Source organism: Artibeus jamaicensis, unplaced genomic scaffold (assembly GCF_021234435.1).
Source record: "Artibeus jamaicensis isolate MK-2021 breed Jamaican fruit bat unplaced genomic scaffold, CSHL_Jam_final contig_335, whole genome shotgun sequence".
Taxonomy (NCBI): domain Eukaryota; kingdom Metazoa; phylum Chordata; class Mammalia; order Chiroptera; family Phyllostomidae; genus Artibeus; species Artibeus jamaicensis.
The window spans coordinates 6,572,219-6,580,279 of record NW_026521800.1 but is presented as its reverse complement, the minus strand read 5'-3'; the positions used below and the strand labels follow the sequence as shown (position 1 = coordinate 6,580,279).

Below are 8,061 nucleotides of genomic sequence, written 5' to 3'. Positions count from 1 at the left end.
GAAGGCTGGCAGCTTCCTCAGCCTTAGAGGGTGAGTCAGAGATTAGAGAGGAAAGTGCTGGAGTTTCCCCCATGGGACTGTGGACAAATAGGCTAGTCCTCAGTACAGAGAATGCTATGCCTCAGGATACTATTTTGGGTTTATCCAAGAATGTTATGAGGACCAGTGGATTAAAATCTTTCAGAATGCTCTCCTCCAACACAGCTCTGAGGCCATCAGCTACTGGGCACTCTTTTCCTGATTCTGACTGGATTCTCTGCCCCTTTTTACATGTACCTGGCAATGAGCGTTCAAGTCACCAAGTATCCTTGCAAAAGGATGAAACTTCGTAAATTTACTGATGAACTCAGGCATGAGCTGTAAAAATAAAGTTAAAAAGAATAATGAAATGGCAGCATCAAGGGCAGGAATAAATGTAATTTGGCTTACTTAACATGTTTTCTTGAGCAGCGGGTACGTGGAGCCTCCATGACAGCAGTAACCAGAACAGTAGCTGCCTCACTGAGTTCAATTCGTATGGCACGCCAGGCTCCGAAGGTATGAAGATAAGCCACGGGACCTCCCCAAAGGACACAGCCTAGGAAAACAAACATAGCAGGAAAACCACAAATTGAAATTTATACAAATACCAAAATAGTGCAGAGGAGGGAGGGATTAACTTGTAAATTGTGCTAGAATAAAACTTCAAAGTTTGCGTTGTCTGATGGATCGCAGGTGCAAGTCCCTTGTAGAACAGTTGGACTTCTAAACTGGTTAGAATCTTCTAAGAAGAATTTGTAAGTAGCAAAGCCAGTATGGTTTTATTAGAAAACTGATAAACTAATAAAACTATGGTTTTATTAGAAAACTGATAAACTGATAAACTATGTACATTAAAATCACATTTGATATTTCAAACCATTACATTACCTACTAGTGTTTCACCCCCCTTTCTTAGGAAAGTAAAAAGTTTCTTGAACAGTCTCATTGGATTGAAGAGTCATTTGTTCCTGACAAATTGACATTTCATTATTTTCCTCTGGGAGCAAATGTGCGACTCTTTTTGATTACTCAGAGATTGTTACACAAAACAATAGGCAGATGCACGAGAATGAACAGGCTCCTTGAGACTGGCTAAAGTGCACAAGTACAGCAGAGGTTGAGTCTAATTGTGTCAGTAAATGAAGCTGGGGGTGGGGCATGCTTACCGGAATATATGACTGAACAGACTTGAAAATTATGTAAGATCGGCTTTGGGATTATGTGTATCAAGTTATCTTGCTAGTTTCTAAATTCTATAATAGTGCATTTCAGAATATCAGATTTCTGTATAATGAGGTGTATATTTGAGAGCTACATATACAAATATATTTCCTTAAATGATTTGCAACATTTAGAAGAACCCAATGGGAGATTAATACTTGAAAATTTTCCTATCTGTGTAGAAGAAATATACTATACAATGTTCATTATGATACTGTTTTTCTTGTAGAAAATGGTTGGAGAAATCTAAGGTTAGGAACAACAGATGTTCTCTATATTGAACCATCTAGAGACCCACTGAAGAAAGTCATCTACAAACGAATCAGGATTGTGGCAAAGGCAGTGGGCAAGGTTTGCATCTGAAAAGAACTCTGTAATATTTCTGACTTTTATTTAGCTTATTAAAGTTTTATATATTCAAATATATATTCATACATTCTTTTAGCATGCTAGTTGGATTAACTTTTAATGGTTGGACTGTTCTTCAAATAAATGCTTTTATTATGAAACTGCTACTCCAAGAGGTGTTTGAAACTGAGTGTGAAAGAAATTACTTCTACATTTAGAAATACATGGTGAATCTAAAGGAACTATAAGAATCATGTATGCTTCTGGGTTCTAGCTTAGAGACATTTATTATTTTATTATTTTAAAATAAAATGAAGGGTTCTTGAAGACTCATTATGGTCCATAAAAATGTGTGCAAATTCTTCTGTCCCAAATTCCATAAAACTGGTGAAAAGTATTCTCCTCAGTTCAGCCCAGACTGAATGGGGCACAAGAGAGGAAGTGACTCACCTGGAATCACAAACAAGGCAGTTTGGAAGCAGGAAATGGGATGAGTGTGCCAGAATGTTTCCACACTAACCATTAGATAGAAGAGGACCCTCACCTCACCCACTTTACACCACTCAAATCAGTTGATTTTACTACACTTTATGCAGGAAAATATGCAGATGATAGAATTTGGTTTTTAACATTTCTAGGCAGTTCTGTGGGAAAGATACCCCACTTGTTGAGCTTTCAAGTACTTCCTTTTCTTTTCAGAAATAGAAATATATTCAGAAATAGAGATATATCCAGTTTTTTCACTTATCTTTTAGTGCTTCCAGAATCTTCAAAACGAGGACCCATTCCCTTTATGTTTTTAATCAAATATTGCAGAGTAGACATGAGAATGAGTCTGTCAATAGCAGGTTGAGAAGGGCATCCCTGTTCGGAATATGTTTACTGTGGTTTGTGACTAGGTTGGATTACAGCCACACAGCAAAAATAAGATCTGCTTATTACTGATTAAGAGTCTCCTGTAATTTCTCAGGCAATAAGTATTTAATGAGTATTGGTGCTGGTTACTTTCAGAAATCCACAGAACATGGATTTGTGGGCAGGAACTGGATCTGTCTCCATTTCCTGGTGTATCCCCAGAGTCTGGCACAGTGATTGGCACATAAATGCTAGTTAACTAAATTAATTTGTGCATGCATGCATGAATGAATGAATGATTGAGTGGATTTACTTATCTGTTCCCTCAGGCTTTGCCACTCTAGTACCAAGTACAATGCCTGCCACGTATTAGGCAATCAATAAAAGGTTCTGTTTAATTGAGTTAATGAATCTGAGAAAGTGTTCAGTAACTTGCCTAAGTATTTCATTTGATTATTTGTGACCCTTCAAAATTATCCATTAGGATTGTCAGTTTTGCTTAATTAAATAAAATGCTGTATAAAAGATATTAATTGGCATATTTTTTCTATAGTTTGGTCTGCAGAGGGTCCGCTGATAGAGCCAATCCCATTTCTGCTTAGTACACCTGTGAAGGTGGAGTGAAGGTGGCATGGTTTTAAAGCCGACAGATCCAGAGAGAAGCATCTGTGTTATAATTAGGCTAGAAGAGAAGTTAGTATGTTGGGACTTTAAAGTAACCAGAACAAGAGCTCTCAGTTAATAAGAGCTCCTGCCAGCTCCAGCATTGCCTCCTCTAATCGGGGTTCTCCTTAATGCAGCCTATTTCTGCTCTGGGAGGTACAGAGAGAGCTGAAGGTAGGCAGCAGAGCCTCTAATGCAGCCCTACAGCCAATGCTAAGTAAGTGGAGAAGACTGGGAGTACTTCCTCCTGGTGACCTCATTTAAAACTCACATAACCCTATCAGGTAGGTATGATTATTATTCCATTTTACAGGAACTGAGTCCTTGAGATATTAAGTAAATTGCCCAGGATTATATAGCTAGCAGGTGGCAGAACAAAGATTCTAACTCAGGAAGGTTGACTCCATTGTTAACCACTTGTAACCATCATATTATTCTAATTTACATGTTCTATGTACTTGCATATCTTCATTTATAGAATTTATAATAAGGCAATAATTTACTTTAATAGTTCATTTGAATTTTTTAAAAAACAGGTGTCCTTTTCTATAAGACAAACCCCATAGGATATTGTCTCATAAACTGTACAAAAAAATCTTTAGTTAAAAAATAACCCTCATGCCCTGGCTGGTGTAGCTCAGTGGATTAAGCACGGGCCTGCAAACCAAACAACCGTGGTTCAATTCCCAGTCAGGGCACATGCCCGGGTTGCAGGCCAGTTCCCAGCAGGGGATACACGAGAAGCAACCATACATTGATATTTCTCTCCCTCTCTCCTTCCTTTCCTCTCTAAAGATAAAGAAATAAAATCTTTTAAAAAATAACCCTGATGCTAACTTATGAATTGTTTTAACAGTATCCTAAAACATATGGTCTGGCCCGAGAGAGCAAAATCAGCTGTCACAGTGGTCTTGCACACTAGGGCTCCCCCCTTCCTGTCAGCCCCTTTAGGGAAGGGATTAGCAGAGATGAAGAGTCAAGCACACAAGGCTGAGGGTAATTTTTGAGGTCTTGTTTGGCTTCTACTGGGCACTGCTTTCTTTTTTTCACCCTTATATACTTTGAGAATGCAATGTCATTGGTGCACTCCAGTGATGAAAGCAAACTGAGGGACAGATACTAGACATACAGAAACAGGTGTGTGTTTGAGAGAAATGCTTCAATTTATATTGTAGTACACTTGTTTTGGCTTCAGTTTTTATTTTATGCTTGAAATGTAGGATAAGATTACTCTTGTTCCATTTTTACAGTTACTTCTTTGACCATGTTTGGTTTGGCAGTTAAGAAAAAAATCAACAGAAGGATTACATTTCAATGGCATAACACCTAATCCTCAGGCAAATGATTTGTCCACGCTTAATATAAAGTACTTAGGATGTATTGTTTGATGTAAACACTAGTGCTAATAAAATGGTGCCTGAGGTACAGTTCTTTAACTTGTAATACCCTGTTTGTGTTGCCCTGCGCACATTGGATATGAAGTTATTATGATAAAATATATCCTCTTTAGCCTAAAAAAACACAAAAATCAGAGTATAGGACCCATACCAAGGGAGGAAGGATGCTATAAAACACAAAGCCCTTTATAATATTTGGAGTTGGCACTACAGACGAGGTACTCAGCACTTTTCTAGAGGGAAACATCCCAACCCGTCTTGGAGGAGTGTCAGCTTAACCATTTAAGGCACTTTATTTGATTCTAACATTGTGCCGAACCCAAGTACACTTAGCTGCTGTGTTTGTGAAATTTTTGATAACTGAAAAGGAATGGCTGCATCAAAATAGTGGACTTTAAGCACAAAAGAAGGTTAAAGAAGCACATACAACTCAGCCTACCTTGGATAGCAATCTCTGCTCTGAAATATCCACTTGTTATAACCTTTTCTCCAGGACCCCATGCTGCTTAGAAGCATGCAAGGTTAATAATAGCAAGCAAAAAATGTTAGGCATTTTAAGACACAGCATTCATCTTACCGTTCTACTAATGTGGGGATGACAGAAAGTCACTTTCAACCTTCTTTCCTGCTGCTTATATTACCTGCATGTTGTGAGATACTCCTCCAGGTATTGGAGAATAATTTCTGTTCATATGGTGTTATAAGAAAGATAGGCATATTGCCCATTATCCTCATCTGATTTAATGCTTATAAATCAGCAAAAACTCCACATCAATCTACTTCTCTCAGTCTCTGAAGAGCAGAGGCTCAGTAATAGCTCCATTCACAGTACATCCAGGAACCTGCGTCCAGAACTCGGGTGATTGAGGGTCATCCTGTAATTGTAGCTTTAGCCAAACAATGAAAAACCACAGGATCTGAACAGAAGAAGTGACTTGAATTTCAAGGTTCCTGCCTTGGCTGGACTCATCTGTGACTCTTCGAGAGTTGCAGGAAAGGGGAAAGTTTAAATGAGATGCTGCTTTTTGATTTGGGTTGTAGTTTTACTTTCTTCTATCTTTTCTGGGAAAAGACTTATTCAAAGAGCAAGTTTTTTAAGTTGTTTTTGGTTTAGATTTTTATTGGGTGGGGTTTACAAATAGATCAAGTACTTGAACCCATGAAAGTATCTTCCCTTTGACTAAAACTCTCCAAGTGAAAGTAATAACAGAAATGGAGGGGAAAGGGAGGAAGAAAGGAGGATGGAAAAATGGCACCTGTCTTTCAGCTCAATGGTGTTTAATCATCACAGCACCCTTAGAAACCTGTGCTTGTCCTTACTGAAAGCCAGAGACAAACATGGCCCCAGTGCACACTTGACTTCTGTTCCAGAGTGAGTCATGCGTTCCTGGGCCTTGTGAACAGGTCAGTGAGGCCAGGGAGAGGGCCTGTCCCAGCCTTCATTTGGCTATGCAGGTCCATCAGCCTGGAGGAAGGAGGCCGAGGTTCCAGTTAATTAAGGGAAGCTCCGGAAAGAATGGCTGGCTTGTGCTTGAACTCTATTTATGGTACCAGAACTAGAACACAGAGCCCAGTACTTAGTTGAGTCCAGTCATGTGCATTCGGGTATTGAGATCAGATCAGGGACTAAGCTGGAGGCTCTCCAGGGTCTTTGCCAAGTAGCACAAGTGAGATTTCCCCCCCCAAAAATGTCTCTTCCCAGGTCAGGTTCCAACCCATGGGAATGAAGCTGGAAGCAGATCCTATATGAGAGGTAGAATTGGGATTGGAATTAGAAGGAAAACAGGGTCTGGCCGGTGTTGCTCAGTGGGTTGAGTGCTGGCCTGTGAACTGAAATGTTGCTCCTTCGATTCCTGGTCAGAACACATGCCTGGGTTATGGGCCAGGTCCCCAGTTAGGGGTGTGCGAGAGGCAACCCATCAATGTAATCAATGTTTCTCTCCCTCTCTTTCTCTCTTCCTTGCCCTCTCTCTGCAAATATATAAATAAAATCTAAAAATAAAAAAAGAAGAAACAGAAGGAAAGCTTTTAGTGACTGGAAAAGAGGCATACCTTTGCTCCTACAAAAATTTCTCTCCAATCAAATCCTAAATGGTTTCCTTTCTTTCTAAATTTTTGGTCTGAAGTCCAATGGTGAAGCTAAGGAGATTCTCCTCCATCATCTCCCCGCCCTACCCCAGGCCTGGGTGCTTATACTTACCCCAGAGTTTAACCTTCTTGCATAGGCTTGAAGATTTCATGCAAACTCTTTTGTTGGTTTGGAACTTTGTTATTCCATATACATTTCCTCAGTTAAATGAAGGAAGGGATAGGTTGGGTTTAGGCATCTTTTATTGCACAGACATTTCCTTTTTCCATTACAAATGGCCTTTTAAAAGTGAAGTTATTTTCTTTTATTTTTGAAAACTCTTTCAGAGAGTAATGAAGAGGCTTTATCTCCCAGGTATCCAGCTACCTGGGAGTGTGCCAATTATTAGCATTAAGACCCCTATTATATAAGCATCATACAGAAAACCATTTGTGGTGACATAGACACCGGAGGAACCCAGACACGTGGTCCCACCTGCCTTGAAACATTAAAGGAAATTGGTGATGTCTATGAAAAATATAAGAAAGAAGTTGATTTAAACCAGAAGAAATGCCTACAGCAGCATCTCCAGAGAGCATTAATCAATAGTCAAGAATTGGGAGATGAAAAAATTCAGATTGTCACCCGAATGCTCAAGGTGGTGGAAAATCGGGTAAAGCAAATGGAGCTACACTCACAGTGTTTTTAAGATCCTGCTGAAAGTGAAAGAGCCTCAGATAAAGCAAAAATGGATTCCAGCCAACGAGAAAGATCGTCAAGGAGACCCCTAAGACAGCAGCCCAATGAAAGCCTTGATTTATGCCACATAACTAATGGCATTGAAGACTGTGATGATCAGCCACCTAAGGAAAAGAAATCCAAGTCAGCCAAGAAAAAGACACGCTCCAAGGCCAAGCAGGAGAGGGAAGCTTCATCTGTTGAGTTTGCAATAGATCCCAATGAACCTACATACTGTTTATGTAACCAGTGTCTTACGGGCATATGATTGGATGTGATAATGAACAGCGTCCAATTGAGTGGTTTCACTTTTCATGTATTTCACTTACCTATAAACCAAAGGGGAAATGGTATTGCCCAAAGTGCAGGGGAGATCATGAGAAAACAATGGACAAAAGTACTGAAAAGACAAAAAAGGAGAGAAGATAGAGGTGGTAAAGGCCATCCACATTTTAAAGGGTTGTCTTTTATATAATACTTTCAGAAAATGTTTTAGGGTAAATGCGTAAGACTATGCAATAATTTTTAATCACTAGTATTAATGGTGTATTAAAAGTTGTACTTTGAAAAAAATAACAAAAAAGACCCATTTGTGTAGCCATTCTTTATTAGGAAAAAAGTCTCATGTTCAGAATCCAGAATCCTTTCCTGAGGAAGGAGAAATAGGCTGTTTAGGGTATTATAAATAAGTTTAAAAGTGCAATCAGAAACCTAATACAACACCTAGCTGCACTTAAAATTATTTTGGTT

General features: G+C 39.2%; 1 pseudogene; it reads left to right on the top strand.

Annotated features, from left to right (window-relative positions):
- The first annotated feature begins 6,926 nt into the window (after window positions 1-6,926).
- On the top strand, window positions 6,927-7,740 carry LOC119059093 (inhibitor of growth protein 2-like; annotated as a pseudogene).
- The last annotated feature ends 321 nt before the right edge of the window (window positions 7,741-8,061 follow it).